Source organism: Bubalus kerabau, chromosome 12 (assembly GCF_029407905.1).
Source record: "Bubalus kerabau isolate K-KA32 ecotype Philippines breed swamp buffalo chromosome 12, PCC_UOA_SB_1v2, whole genome shotgun sequence".
Lineage (NCBI taxonomy): Eukaryota > Metazoa > Chordata > Mammalia > Artiodactyla > Bovidae > Bubalus > Bubalus kerabau.
Window position 1 is genome coordinate 22,837,705 of NC_073635.1, and position 16,314 is coordinate 22,854,018.

Sequence of the window (16,314 nt, forward strand, 5' to 3'; positions counted from 1 at the left end):
GATGGCTCTTGGTAAAGTTCTAAGTAAACATCACAATGTCTGTTGAGTTTTCAATGTACTTACATTCTTGGAAAATTCAGTGTGTACCAAAATAGTGCAAAAAAAAAAAAAAAGTGTTTTTATGTACAGTGGAGTGAGACATTAGGCTCGGTTCCTTATAAATAGGCATTTCACCTGTGGGAGCATCAAGTGGAGAGTTAGAAAGTCACGTAGGAGACAGCACACTCCTCCGTGGCGTGGAGTAACCGCCTCACTGCAGGTTGTTCAGAATTTCTGGCCCTCACACGTACAGGGTGGGAGTGCCCACTGCATCCATGAGACACAAAGAAGTACCCACACACCCAGATTTGTAAAATAGCTTCTAAGTGTCCAGTAGGGAAGCAGATAAGCCGCAATGCGCTGGGCAGCAGTGGTGAAGCCCTCCGCACCTGCGTACCCCTTCTCAGTGTGTCTCGTTTGTGTAAAGCTCATTGTTGCAAAGTGAATTGAATTCCTATAATCAAGGATTTGCAGCGTTGGGAGAAAATGACTAACTTTCAGTTACAAAGGAACCAGAAAGGACTTTCTCGAGACTCCTGCATATCTTGCATTCCCCTATCCTGGTTCCCCTGCTGTCGCCTGTAGTATGTAATTGGACATTTTATAATTTGCTGCAATTATTTGCTGGCTTCACACACTCCTTTTCTTGGGGACTGGTGTCCTATTATCTGTCAATGACGCCAAGCTTACCATGATGCTGGGACTGTAAAATGTGCTCCACAAAGAAGTTGGATTAAATAGATGAATATGGTTGTCATTTGGTTGCTTAGAGCAGAGCTCAGCCAAATTTCTCCATAAAGGGCCAGAGAGGAAATATTTTTGACTTGTGGGCCTGGTGACAATAAATCAGCTCCACTGTAATGGTGGAAAAGCAGCTATAGGCACTGCGTAGCTAAGTGAGGGCCACTGTATACCAATAAAACTTTATTTACAAAAATTGGCTTGGCCAGCAGGATGTTTCCTGACCTCTGGCTTATACTATGGTGCTAATGAGGCCATTATCAAGACTCACTTTGGGTCTTCATTGGTCAGTTTAATTGTAGTACTAAAATTTCTAACCCTGGCAATTAGTCTTAAAGGTACATTGTCCTTGTGGGAGAACTGACCAAAGCAGAAGGACAGAACGTGCATCCACGTGCAGATTGTGGATCATATAATTCAGAACTGCCACTCACAATGCCTTCTTTAAGAGCACAGTCTTTCTAGGGCAGCTGAGTCCTGTTGTCTTCCCATTAGTAGGGAAGAGCACAGCCATTTATTTGAGTATCTGCCATGTGCCCGGTATTTTATATGTTGTCCATTATTTCATTAAGGACAATTATCCTCAGAGGCATGAGTGTTATCATTTCTGCTTTTCAAACGAAGAGACTGAGTCACAGGAAGTTAAATAATTTACTCAAGGTCACAGATGGGACATAGTGAATTCTATGTTGGCCTTTCCAACACCAAAGTTTGTTTTCTTTGCATTCCACCATCACAGAGTTATTATCGTAATAACTCTGATGCTGGTGCATGAGAAACCAAACAGAATGTAATGTTCCTGGCGAGGCAGGCTGGTGCAGCAAGTTAGTATTTATGGTCTTTCAGTCTCAGCTGAATTTCTGCTGTCGACTTTGTTAATTATGATAGTTCTTCTTTTATAGTCATTAGAGCCTGTCACTGAATTATGATCTTACGTCGTCAAGTATATCTAAATCACAGAGATTTAACTTTGGAAAGAAACACTCCTAGACATACAAGTATTTTTACCCAGTAGTCATTGTAATACAACTGTAGTCTCACTTAAACTAAGGGGAAATTTAAATGGGGCGAACATAATAATGACTTTCATTTTCCCTATGCAGTGTTTGTCTCTGTTGTGGTAAACCAATGTGAGCCTCACTGGAGTTTTAAAAACTGGTCATCTCTTTTCTGTACTTGTAGCCATCCTCAGGGTAAAGATACGGTTATGAGAAGTTAAAGAAGATTCTATAATTCAAAATCCCCTTATACCTAGATTGTGTTTTTAAGACTGGAAGGAGTGAAAATTGGGGCAAAGAAAACAAATTTATCTTCAGAGTTTGAAGCTTGAGTTTCCTAAGGCTGGTTAATTGTACTTGCCATTTGTTCTGTCTTCTTGCCAAACCATGGTATAAATCTAGATTCATCTTCCTTTCTATCCTGCTTCTTTTGCTTCTTTCCTTTTTCCTCTCTTTTTCTTCCCTCCTCCACTCCCTCTCTTTATCTGGTTATGTATTTCTATGTCTGTTCATCCATCCATCTATTTCTAGATATCTATCTAGATATCAGTCTAACCTCCAGGTTTTTAAAAAAAATCTTATTTGTCTATGTTGTGTCATGTGCAATCTTGTGTTGTGGTACATGGACTCTCTAGTTGTGGCATGTAGGATTCGTTGTTTAGTGGTATGTGTGGGATCATAATTCCCAACCAGCAATTGAACCTGTGTCCCCTGCATTGCAAGGTGGATTCTTAACCACTGGACCACCGGGGAAGTCCCAAACCTTCAGTTTTTAATTGTAATCTATAGGCTGAGTTCTCCCATGGTGCCACCGACTCTATCATACCTGTATTGTGCTTTTCTCACTAATCTTCAGTTTATATCTGCTTCTCTAAATAGTCACGGTTATCGTCCTATGCAAAAGAACAAAAGTATGCAATGTCTTGTCTAACATAGTTGTGTCCACTGCTTATTCCAGCATTTCCATCACAAAGATTCTGTGTTGTGAGATGGAAGAGCCCAGAAAGTGCAGGAAATGAATTCCACTGAACTTGCTGCCTTTTGTAGTGATTTTCCAAAAGGCTGGGTTAAAAATCAACAACAACAACAACAACAAAAAGCACAGCCCAGTGACCAGCCAGAGAAGTCTGTAAATCCCAAAGATCACCATCTTTTGCTCGGGCGGAATACATACTAAAGCATCATGCTTTGAACATGTGAAAACCAAGACCTGCTGTGAGATGCTTCAGTTTTGGACCAAAAGGCTTCAAAGGCTTCCCGGTCTCTAAATGAAGCTTTGAAGTAAAGCACTGGGAAAGGGGGAGCGGGGAGGGATGGGAGCAACCCCTCTGCAAGGCCACTGTGTTATTTCAGGCTTTTGATTTCCAGCTGCAAAGCAAACAAGACCCCCCGGTGCTCTGACTTACCCTAGGTTATCTTTATGGACAGAAGGGGCTAAATTTCCAACTAGGCCAAAGATAGAGCTCATCAGTCTAGTTTATTTATGTATCCAGACATCTGCAAACTTGTCCTTATTTTGATTTTGTTATCATCACAACGCCCTTTGACATGGCATTTGGTGTTGTGAAAATGAAAGCTTAATGATATGCGTTGATTTGAAAATATGCTGTGGTGGAAACCAACGATAGGCAAAGCATTAACTGGCAAAGCCAAGTGCAAGCTTCTTTCTCCTTTCTGCCTCCCTGGGTAGAGAGGGAGCCACACATTCACTTTCCCAACCGCACTTGCAGCTAGGGTGGACACGGAACCCAGTTCTAGCCAGTGAGATGTTCGTCCTACTGGCTTTTGGGAATGCTTTCTGCTTTCCCTGGTAAAGGGGACATTTGGGCTGGTGCCCTCTTTTCCCTTTTTTCTTTCTTTTTCCTTTATTATATGCAGATAAGCTGCCTGGAGCTTCTGCAACCATTTTGTGACCAGTGATCATTATGAAGATGAAAAGTCAGTGGGCTAAGGGTGCTAGAGATGGTGGGAGGAAAAGATTGAACAATATTAGGTCCTTGATAATTTCATTGAACAGCCAAACCAACATTAGCTGTAACCAGTTTTTGGTTACAGCTTTGTTCTGTGAGATAAATGAGTCCTTGTTTGTTTCAGCCACCGTTTGTTGGGGACTCTGTTATTTGAAGCTGAAGGCTGAACCAATAAATATCTTAACTGATACAGATAAAGTATGATAGTCAATCAATGGTAATACGGAAAAGCCTCGGCCTACCGCCATCCAAAAAAGGGTTAGGGTTAGGGTTAGAGTTATTTCTAACTCTCTCAGGAGAGTTATTTCTGACTTTCACTTTTAGCTATGAGACCCAGTTTCAGATGCACACCACCAGTCTTCTATTAATTAAGGAACATATCTATGGAATAGTGAATCTGGCTTCACAGATCTGACTTGGTGCTCCTTGTGGGCTGGTTAATGCATTATCCAGTAATTAAGGATGCCACTAAGATACACACGAACACAGCATTTTCATTGAATACCTTCTCACTCATTTCCTCAGGTTAATTTATTTGATAATAAAACATGTTCTTTTCTTCTCAGGGCTCCCAAGAATACATTTACTGTTGGAAAAACATCAAGTTATAAAAACCCTAAGTTATAAGAACTTTTAATGGGAAGTAATTTGTAACACTTATACCAAGCACTGAATATACATAGTAATCCATATAGACAAGAAGAAATTCTGAGTGATTAAAGTCCATAAACCTGCATACTTGACCCTCAGCGAACAATATGTTGCTTTTTTTCTGAACCAGACATGTGATTTCAGAGGTACAGGGCTTTATTGTGTTCAGCCTTCATGGTTTCCTGAGAATCTAGAGGAAATGCCAAGCTTAAAGGAAGCAAGAAGTCCTCTTCTCCTCCAAGTTTTCTTGGTCTGGGCAACAATCACTGCTTGTCTCGCTCCCTCTAAGGAAAGTAAGTCACCAAATCCATTTTCTATTTTGCCAGAGGGAAGAGGACTTTATTACTTTCGTTTGGTGTTCCCAGAAGAGTAATTAAATGTGACCTACAAGGCAAGCTTAGGAATTAGTCGGGGGTCTAACTCAAGCTTCTCTTTTTATATAACTTACATTTTGAAGAACTGCAGACCCAATTTACAGATAAAGTAATTCCTTTTAATAAGAATGAAATACGTACCTGGAGAACTATGTACTGCTTAGATGTCATCCTAAAATGAGAATGTCTGAGTAGCTGGAATTTAGAAAGTGTTTCACTGGTATCATCATCTAGTTTCTAGAATGTGCCTCCCTCCATGATCCATAGTCTATTAACACATCCATTATACAAATGTGAGTCAGTTTGTAGTGAGGTGGATGGACCTAGAGCCTGTTATACAGAGTGAAGTACGTCAGCAAGAAAAAAAAACAAATATCGTATATTAATGCATGTATATGGAATCTAGAAAATGGTACTGATGAACCTGTTTGCAGGACAGGAATAGAGACGCAGGTGTTGAGAACAGACTTGTGGACCCAGCAGGGGAAGGAAGGCGTGGACCGAATTGGGCGAGGAGCAGTGACATGTATACACCGCCATGTGTGAAATAGACAGCCGTTGGGAAGCCCCTATATACCACAGGAAGCTCTGCCAGGCGCTCTGTGATGACGTAGAGGGGTGGGATGGGACGACATAGAGAGGGAGGGAGGTTCAAGAGGGAGGGGACATATGTTTACTTATGGTTGTATGGCAGAAATCATCACAACATTGTCAAGCACTTATCTACCAATTGAAAATGAAATTAAGAACCGCTCCCCCTCCCCCCGCCTCCGCCAAACATCCATTCTAGAACTTTTTACTGTACTAGGGATTTCTTTCTTTCTTTCTTCTTCTTCGTTTTTTTTTTTTTTTTTTTTTTTTTTTGGCTCCAAGGGTTTCTACACGTGCCTGCTTCCTCTTCTAGACTGTGAATTCCTAAAGGGCATTGGCAGAGTTTGGTTTATCTCTGTGTTCCCCCACATTTCCTAGTGTCAAGATTTCATAATCATATGACAGCTGATAAATGTTTGTTGAATTTTATCTGTGCGGTTGTAGCCTTGTAATCTCTTGATCACATGGGTGGCTGACCTCTGAGTCACCCACTCAGATGATTCTTAGCTAGGCTTCTGAGACTGTCCTAAAGATCAATTGGTTAGTATCACCAAGCTCTGATTCTTTGGTGTTATATAATTATGCTTCAATTAAGCTAAAAATAAGCAGCATATTTAAATAACCCAAACAGAATTAAGGCAAATGGGTGATTCACACAAATGGCCTCATTTCTCTTTTCTTGGTGGATAAAATTGAGTGTATCGTCAAACAGGTTGAATCTTTTCCAAGACTGACTGGCTTCACTTAAGGCAAGCACACTTACAGGAAACATGGACTGATGTGAAAATAAAATTCAGTTCAGTTCAGTCGCTCAGTCGTGTCTGACTCTTTGCGACCCCATGAACCTCAGCACACCAGGCCTCGCTGTCCACCACCAACTCCTGGAGTCCACCCACACCCATGTCCATTGAGTCAGTGATGCCATCCAACCATCTCATCTTCTGTCACCCCCTTCTCCTCCTGCCCTCAATCTTTCCCAGCAGCAGGGTCTTTTCAAATGAGTCAGCTCTTCACATCAGGTGGCCAAAATATTGGAGTTTCAGCTTCAACATCAGTCCTTCCAGTGAACACCCAGGGCTGTTCTCCTTCAGAATGGACTGGTTGGATCTCCTTGCAGTCCAAGGGACTCTCAAGAGTCTTCTCCAACACCACAGTTCAAAAGCATCAATTCTTCAGCGCTAAGCTTTCTTCACAGTCCAACTCTCACATCCATACATGACCGCTGGAAAAACCATAGCCTTGACTAGATGGACCTTTGTTGTCAAAGTAATGTCTCTGCTTATCAATATGCTATCTAGGTTGGTCATAACTTTCCTTCCAAGGAGTAAGTGTCTTTTAATTTCATGGTTTCAGTCACCATCTGCAGTGATTTTGGAGCCCAGAAAAATACAGTCTGACACTGTTTCCACTGTTTACCCATCTATTTCCCTTGAAGTGATGGGACCAGATGCCATGATCTTCGTTTTCTGAATGTTGAGCTTTAAGCCAACTTTTTCACTCTCCTCTTTCACTTTCATCAAGAGGCTTTTGAGTTCCTCTTCACTTTCTGCCATAAGGGTGGTGTCATCTGCATATCTGAGGCTATTGATATTTCTCCCGGCAATCTTGATTCCAGCTTGTGCTTCTTCCAGCCCAGCGTTTCTCATGATGTACTCTGCATATAAGTTAAATAAGCAGGGTGACAATATACAGCCTTGACGTACTCCTTTTCCTATATGGAACCAGTCTGTTGTTCCATGTCCAGTTCTAACCGTTGCTTCCTGACCTGCATACAGATTTCTCAAGAGGCAGGTCAAGTGGTCTGGTATTCCCATCTCTTTCAGAATTTTCCAGTTTATTGTGATCCACACAGTCAAAGGCTTTGGCATAGTCAATAAAGCAGAAATAGATGTTTTTCTGGAACTCTCTTGCTTTTTCCATGATCCAGTGGCTGTTGGCAATTTGATCTCTGGTTCTTCTGCCTTTTTTAAAACCCTTCAGGTATGACCTAAATCAAATCCCTTATAAGTATACAGTGGAAGTGAGAAATAGATTTAAGGGACTAGATCTGATAGAGTGCCTGATGAACTATGAACGGAGGTTCGTGACATTGTATAGGATACAGGAATCAAGACCATCCCCAAGAAAAAGAAATGCAAAAAAGCAAAACGGCTGTCTGAGGAGGCCTTACAAATAGCTGTGAAAAAAAGGGAAGTGAAAAGCAAAGGAGAAAAGGAAAGATATACCCATTTAAATGCAGAATTCCAAAGAATAGCAAGGAGAGATAAGAAAGCCTGCATCAGCAATCAATGCAAAGAAATAGAGGAAAACAATAGAATGGGAAAGACTAAAGATCTCTTCAAGAAAATTAGAGATACCAAGGGAACATTTCATGGAAAGATGGGCTCAATAAAGAAAATAAAATTAGGGCATTCATTTTTTCCCCCTTTTCAATTTGTCTGCAAATAACATTGTTTTAAATAGTAAATTTAAAGTCTAACTCTATTTTAATTTTATTCATCTAATTAAAAAATTTTAAAAATTTGTTTTGCCATGCTGCGCAGTGTTTGGGATCTTAGTTCAGACCAGGAATCAAACCTGTAAGGGAGCATGGAGTCTTAACCACTACACTACCAGGGAAGTCCCCTGACTCAATTTTTAAAAATCAGCTGAAAAGAAAAAAAATAAGAAAAGTCCCAAAGTGGCCTTTGCTGGGAAGGAGAAATGGGAGCCTAGGAGCTAAAGATAGGAGGGAGACATTCTCCCTGAAATCCCTTTGTTAACATCTATTGAAAGATAAAGACAAATAAACTTCAATACAAACAAAATGGAAGGACTTGTGAAGCCTGATTCTAAGATTTACTAAAATGACCTCATTTTAACTTGATTACATTTGTGAAGACCCTGTTGTGAAAGAAAGTCATGTTCACAGGGATCAGGCATTTGGACTTTGACATCTCATATTAAGGGACATAATTCAACCCACAATGATTGTTCATAGCAGCTTTGCTGGAAACAACTGTTTATGGAAACAACCCAGATGCCCACCAACCGATGGATGGGTAACAAATTGTGGTATGTCCAAATAACACGCTACTCACTAAGGAGTAAAACAGATTGAATTACACATGTATATAACGCAGATGAATTTCAAAAATGTTTTGCTGAGTGGAAGAAGCAGACAGGCAAGAATACAACCTGTATGATTTCATATACATTAAACTCTTGAAATGACCTATCTAATCTATTTCAACAATAATAGAAATCAGTGTTCGCCTCAGGCAAAGGATGTGGGATTGTTGGATTGACCGGCAGTACCCACTAGAGAACTTTCTAGAGAGATGAAAGATTTCTATATTTTGGCTTTGGGGGCATCACAAAGGTGCACACAAGTGTCAAAACTCACTGAATTACCAAACTGAACACATTTTATTTTATATAAATTACATCTCAGTGAAGGTTACTTAAAAGTTCAATTGCAAGCAACTATTCAGTAATCTATGGCATAAAGCAAGATCTGTCTTTGTGAATATGTTCATGTTCTTGTATTTATTTAATATTAAGTATGAGTGGAGCAGCTGTGGAAGATGTTAGGATTTATCCATCAGCCACTGGGCAGCAAGGGGATATCTATGTTTTCGTCTGTCCAGCATCCCTTTACCCTCCTCCCGGAAATAGCATTCACTCCTTTCCCTTCTCACATTTTAGTCGTAATTTTAGGGGGACCTCCACTCGTAATGGACTTCTTGCCTATTGTCACCTCCTCGTCTGTTCCCTCTTCGCTCCTTCCATCTCCTCTCTCCCACACTGCTGACGGGAGCACTTCCGTGTTCCATGAAGTAGAAGGTAATAATGCCGAGCTAGGGTAAAGCTGTAGGGAAAGGAGGAAGAGAGAGAGCACACCTTGCAAGCACGCCCTCTCTGGCTTTGGAAATCTGCCAATTATCCCCTACTCCATTATTTCTAATTTCTCGAGCCAAGAAAACAATAAAATTTCCCTTTTTGCTAAGTAAGTTAAAATTCAGCTTGTTTCAACTCCAACCAAACATATCTTAGCATATTAGAATTTTGAAAAATCCTATTAGCTCTAATCAGGTTGCTTCATACATATAAAGGACTGTTTCTGCAAATACATTCACTAGTCTATACAACATTTTCAAACTGTCCATGTCCCTGCTACCTAGTATCACCCTGGACTCCTCCACCTCCCAGTACTCCAGAGGTCGTGTTGTCCAGCATACCAGGAATCTAACTTTTATTTTTTTCAACTTTAATTGGTGGTGGTGGTGGTTTCTTTACTGTCTGAGCCACCAGGGAAGCCCGAGGTGGTGCTAATGATAAAGAACCTGCCTGCCAATGCAGGAGACATAAGAAACTCGGGTTCAATCCCTGGATCTGGAAGATCTCCTGGAGGAGGGCACGGCAACCCACTCCAGTATTCTTGCCTGGAGAATCCCATGGACAGAGCAGCCTGGAGGGTTATGGTCCATAGGGTCACAAAGAGTCAGACACGACTGAAGCAATTTAGCACAGTGATGATTTAGTCACTAAGTCGTCTATGACTTGTGACTCCATGGACTGTAGCTTCCAGGCTCCTCTGTCCACGGGATTTCCTAGGCAAGAATCCTGGATTGGGTTGCCATTTCTTCCTCCAGGGGATCTTCCTGACCCACAGATTGAACCCAGGTCTCCTGTATTACAGGCAGATTCTTTACCGCTGAGCCACCAGGGAATCCCTTCAGCTTTTATTAAATAGCATAAAATAGGGTGAGACATTCTGGTGGTTGCTTTACTTGTTGCAGTACTTTGAACAGGAAGGCAATGTGTTAAAACTAAGCCTAGATTTAAAGTGTAAATTAACAAAAATTTTAAAATGTAAATTGCTATCAAGTTGGGTCTTCTTCATCTAATACTTCTGCAAGTGGTCATTTCAACCCCCAAATGAGAGTTTACATTTCCTGCTCTTCAGTTTAATTCTGATTTGTTTTCTCTTTCCACTATTTTAGAATCCCAGTGAATCCTTATTCTGTCATCTCAATATTCTTCTCAGTTTTGTTTCATGCATTAAAGCAATAGAATTGGAGGGGGGGGGGGATGACTTTTTGATGAGTGTCTATGTTAGTTCTGGTGTTTTCCTAAGCTCTCACCAAGGTCTGTTCAATAATCAGTTTGGGAATTTCCCTGGAAGTCAACAGGAAGCTGATGGATCGGCAGCTTTCTACGTCTCTGTGAGCAACCAATTCTCCCTTTTATGACCATCAGGAAACAGTTTTCTATCTTTAGCCTTTTGGCATTTCCTCTGTTCTCCAGGGGATTGTGATGACCATTAATGTAGCTCTCTGATCTCTTCTTCTGTTGATTTTGGTAGAAATTTGGGAGGCCAAAGGCTTGTACTCATTTCAGGCAACTTGGTATTCTCTAAATATCTCCTCATTTCTCTGGGTTTTTTGGTCTCTTCCAGTTTTAATCTCATTTTCCTTCATGGAGACAAATGAAACAAGATGAAAATTTAGTTATTTAACTCCCTACATTACTGACATCACCGAACCTCGCTGAGCATCCCTTTCCCATGGTATTCTTGTGGGGATAAAGAGGGTGGTGCAGAGCAAAGAGCAGGTGTGAGATAACTGGTAGTGAGGGGTTGGGCATGTAGCCTCAGAGCTGCTGCTCAGAGAGGGTGATCCCTGGGGTTGGACACCACTGATAGAGGAGGTTCTGCCAGTGAGGAAGGGCGTATAACAGTTGCTTTTTGGGGAAATGGTATCTCTGCACATGTTCTTATTGCCAAGTGTTCTGTTCCTTCTGGGTGAACAGCCAAAGGCAAGTCTTCCGTTCCTGAGAAAAACTGAGACAAATTAGCCTCTATGGACTACGTGGAAAGAATCCAGATGTGGGCACCTAGGTACCAAAGGGCAAGGGGGCTGAGATTCAGGGAGCCCAGTGATCAGCAGTGCAGCTTGACATCCTCAGTCAGACAGATGCGGGAGGGGATTGGTGGGCATTCGAATGACTGAGGATGAGAACTGCAAACTGACAGCAGGAACAGCTCCATCCAACCTCCACACCGAGAGACTTGGCTGAACTCTAACATGGCTCATATTGGCTTAAAGCCTTGCTCCTCGGATGATGACCCAGCCCCCTTGAAATGCCTGCCTCAGAAAGCTCAATGCTAGGGACTTCCCTGGTGGTCAGCTGTTAGGACTCAGTGTTCCCAATGCAGGGGACCTGGGTTCCATCCCTGGTTAGGGAAGAGCCTGTATGCCGAAACTAAGAATGTGGAAGCCACAACAAAGAACCTGCTTGCTACAACAAAGACCTGGCACAGCCAAATAAGTAAAGAAATATCAAAACAGAAAGCTCAATGCTAAAAGAATTTACTCTTTGTTCTAGCCCAAACCTAACTACAGACCCCTGATTTCCCTTTGTATCAAGGAGATCCAACCAGTCCATCCTAAAGGAAATCAGTCCTGAATATTCATTGGAAGGACTGATGCTGAAGCTGAAACTCCAATACTTTGGCCACCTGATGCAAAAACCTGACTCATTTGAAAAGACCCTGATGCTGGGAAAGATTGAGGGCAGGAGGAGAAGGGGATGACAGAGGATGAGATGGTTGGATGGTATCACTGACTCAATGGACATGACTTTGAGTAAACTCCAGGAGTTGGTGATGGACAGGGAGGCCTGGTGTGTTGCAGTCCATGGGGTCACAAAGAATTGGACACAACTGAGCGACTGAACTGAACTGATTTCTCTTTTCTTTGAGTATTAACTTTAATAAATTTACAGCTGTAAGTCTTTTCTCTGTCCATCTGTGCTCCATCTCCTATAACCCAGAAATGTTTTTCTCAAGGACCTGGAAGCCATCCCTTTGAAATGCAGTCATCAAGAAAGGTAGCCCTTGTCCCCCAGTCTCTGTGGGAAGAGAGGCATTTACCTCTCATGCCCAGCAGTTGACAGACATAGTTGCTTGATCACAGTGACCAATCACCACCCTTGACATTCTTCAAAACTTTTCTTTGAGCCCACACCAGCATTTAAAAAGCTTCTCACCTTTTGTTTTAGCAGAGTTGAGCTCACCTTACACTGGGGTCTCCCCTTCTGCCAAAGCCTGAATAAAAACTGCTTTACCATTTTAAAGTAAGCATGCAGTGAATAATTCCTCTTCAACAAAGAGTTCAGATCATGGTTGGTCTGAGATAGTAGGGTGCAGCCAAACTTTCAAGATGGGAGGTGTCAGTGGATCCAGTATGGTGGCCTGCAAGTGGCACAAGGAGGAACCAGGAGGTGGGTTTGGGGACAGTCTTCTTTGGGGGCAAGATGAACAGTTGCTGGCCTGGTGATAACACTATCAGAGTGTCAGATCATTGAGGCGATAACAGAGATAGTTCATAAATCATGAACCCATCCAGAGGCTTCTCATGGGTACTACAGGGCTCTATCTTTAGCTCTGTTACCCTCTGTATCAGTCGTATAGAGAAATGTTTGAAAGGGACGTGAATAGCACTTGTGATGGTCTGATTATGATTCCAAATAATCTCAAAGGTTTGACTAAAGAGCTAAAATGGTCAGGCAGAAATGGGATAGGAAGAAGTACAGAGATACCGACACTCAAAGCAGGGCAGGCTATGGAATTCACATGGCCCAGGGCAAAGTGGAAATGAAGGGTCTGGGATGGGGAAGTCAGTCTCCCTCACACAAGCCCATGGCCCCACTTGAAACACCCACTTCAGGATGCTCCCTCATCTGGATCAAGGGTGGGTGAGAGGATGAATGTGCTATGGTACCCATGAGGCCAAGGCAAGAAGGCCTCCACTTTGCTGTGCCCCAAGACACCATGGGGTGCATGCTTGACCCTAACGTTCCCCAGGCCTCTGTCCAGGCCTCTGCTGAGGGTGAGGGCGACGGTGGCTATGCGATGAGGATGCAGAGGGGTGGTGAGCTGAGACTGAGACCCATCTCAGGCAGTGGGGGAGACAGCGGGAGGTGGGCTACTTGGGAAGTATCATGTACTCTGTTGTCCTGTGGACATAACACAAGTTCAAAGGCAAAATCATTAAGAATCTCAAGACAGTAGCTGCAGAGCTTTAAATCCCAAGTCCGGGCCCTTCTGAAGGTAGGTCTTGTATGAATGTACTGGTCACAGGCCCACAAAGCTGACATTGATTCTAAGGCAAAAAACAGTGTTGAAAATGGAAAGAATATCTTTCTTGGGACAAACCAACTTGAGCAGATGGATGGACCTACAAAGAAGCATGAGAAAAGCTAAAGACAGATTGAAAACTAAGTGTTGAGAACTTTGAAAGGCAGACTGAGGATTCAGATATCGGCTTGAGGGGGAGAGGAGGAGGGAAAGTTGAGAGCAGGGGAGTGACAAGGTGAACGGGGCATTTTACGGCATTGATTTCCAGGGAGATATGTTTTAGAAGCTTGCGCCTTTCAACTATTCTTTTTTTGTTGTTTTCATACATAAAAACTGAAGAAACGCTCTTTTTGGATCAAAGAAGGGCAGTTGCCTGGAAGGCCTCTTGCGCTCACTTTTTCCTCCTTGTTCCATGCACGAAATCTGCTGGAACTTTTGACTTCCTGCTCTTCCTTGCTTCTGGATTTGAACGCCAGCAAATTAGTGTGTAAGATGTCAGCAAAAAATGACTTTTACAGGACAGAATGACCTTACATTTTGGGTCAGCAGAAGAGCAAAGCAACAGACATACTAACTGCTGAATTACAATGAACCTGTCTACGATCCTTTGAATCTCTCAGGGGAATCACAATGAAAAAAGAGAGCAGTCACATCAAGCAACCAGCTTTGCACGCAGACAACAGGTGGAGATAAAAGCCAAACCCTCAACTTCCCTCAAAATATCAGGGAAAAAATGTGATCGTTCTGTTCCCCAGGGACCGGTAATAATTTTCATCTACGGTTCTCATCTTAGTAGCAATTTATGAAAACGGGCATTTCCATGGCAAACGCGCGCACACACACACACACACACACACACACACACACACGCATGCACCCACAGGCACACCCTGTAATCTTTTATCCCAGATATACATAGATTGAAGCTACCAGGGAATCAGTAATACAGTTTAAACAGTAGTTGTTGAGAATGTTATTGTTGTAAGAAGGAAACTCTATTAGGGTGGTGTGTACCCAGAATAAAGGCTTTTATAGCGTTGAAAGCTTTTGGTAGGAAAAAGCTCTGGGCTTCACCAAGAACAGAAAAATGAATACAAACTCCCAGCAGAGTTTTGTTTTCTCTCTGTAATCCTCTCACTTACATGGCCTTGAGCAGTCAACCCATTTCCTGGTTTGTCAGGTTCTAAGAGTCTTCTCCCAGCTGACCTGGGCGTTTTGAAGTAGTCTTGGCAAACATGGAGCTTGCTTTGCCCTCCAGGTGATGTCCCCACCCCTCCTTCGTCCTGTGCTCTCTTTCCACTCTTTTGAGCAGGTCTTAGAAACATGTCGGCTGTTAGGACGGCTCCCTGTGGAGGTACGCTCATTTCTTTAGCGATGGCCGCTGGACTATCATCATGGGTGCTTTTCTGTTGCTTAGACAGAATGGGCTTTCTGCGCAAGTGTGCTGGAAAAGGGGTCAATGTAGGAGTCAATCTGACCAGGGTCTGGACCCTGGCCCTGCCCTTTCAGTTCTGCGACTTCTGACGGGTGACGTGGCTTTTCGCCCTCCTCTGAGTATGGGGGTGCTGATGGCCATCCCCCAATAGATGTGTTGTGAGCATGAACCAAAGACACATGCATCAGGCACAGGAACGCTGTGGGCCCCGTGGGACTCCTACCCCCTCCATTCACTCGCCTTCCCGTCTCAGCTGCCTGTAGAGTCTCGGGTTAAAGCTTGTGCCTGCCTAGGACTAGACGTGCCTTCCTGATTATCAGGAGTTCTGAGATGGCTTGTTTGCTTCTCCTCAAGATGTCAGCACTGTCAGCTCCCTCACGGAGACCTCTTAGTTTGACTCAATTAGGTTGGAAGAGTTTATCCTCTTGTTGTTTCTTTATTGGCTCAGAGATAAAATTGTCATCAGGGCAAGTCTGGAACTTGTCTGATGATCTGTTTTTAAGAGAATGCCTCTTCTGGCAGGTGCCCAAGCCCTTGGAGTATCTCAACCACCACCATGGGTCTCCCTGGACCCATTCTGTGATGTCCATTGGGAAAGGCTCTGTTCGTTCAACAATTTTTATTTTTATAAATCAAAGTATACATTGGGCAACTGGCCTGCCATCTAATAATTTCCCCAAATAATGGTTTTATATTGACTATTTAAAAACTAGCTATTATTTTTATAAGATATTTCTCAGTGGCTTATGATAAATAATAACCCTATACCAAAAAAAAAAAAAAAAAACAACCCTCATTCAGCTACCTTGACTTAAGACTGGTAACCTCATTTTACTCATTTTTAATGTAAGTTTGACTAGGAAGTTATATCATTCAAAGTGAATTGGGTGTTTATTATTATTTTATAGCCACAGTGGGTATTTTATAGCATGTGCTTAAAACATTAAGTTAAAATTATTCTGTCTGTGTTCTAAGCTGTATGGCTTCAATTATCCATTTATTTTCATGGAAGGACAGACCTACAATGAAGAAAGTTAAGATCTTTCTCAGTTCAGCTGCCTGAGGAAATTAGGTGTTCATCTTTGGAGGGCTCCCCAATTTTCCTAGGAGGTCATCTGTTAAGACAGTGGTTGTGCTTCTGACTTTTAACATAGAAGAGCTCCATTGCAGAGATTTGTTTTCAAATATATCCTTAAACTCACATTTGGTCAATATTTATGAAAAATGCAAGTGAGAAAGATCATATTTATGAAGGATTGTTTAGATGATGGGCAAGGTATTCTGTTTGATACACTACAATCTCTCTGTGGTTTAAATTAGGAATTTAAAGAGCCTGTTCCTGAAGCATTATACCATCAGCACAGTAAACAGTCATATGGAATCCACTGCTGTA

General features: G+C 42.3%; 1 long non-coding RNA gene across 1 annotated transcript; it reads right to left on the minus strand.

Moving 5' to 3' along the window:
• Window positions 1–4,324: 4,324 nt before the first annotated feature.
• LOC129624092 (uncharacterized) lies at window positions 4,325–5,318 on the minus strand. Its single transcript, XR_008700745.1, has 3 exons — window positions 5,198–5,318; window positions 4,915–5,103; window positions 4,325–4,783 (listed from the first exon to the last, which is right to left on the minus strand). It is a non-coding gene; the product is annotated as an uncharacterized LOC129624092 (long non-coding RNA).
• Window positions 5,319–16,314: the final 10,996 nt, after the last annotated feature.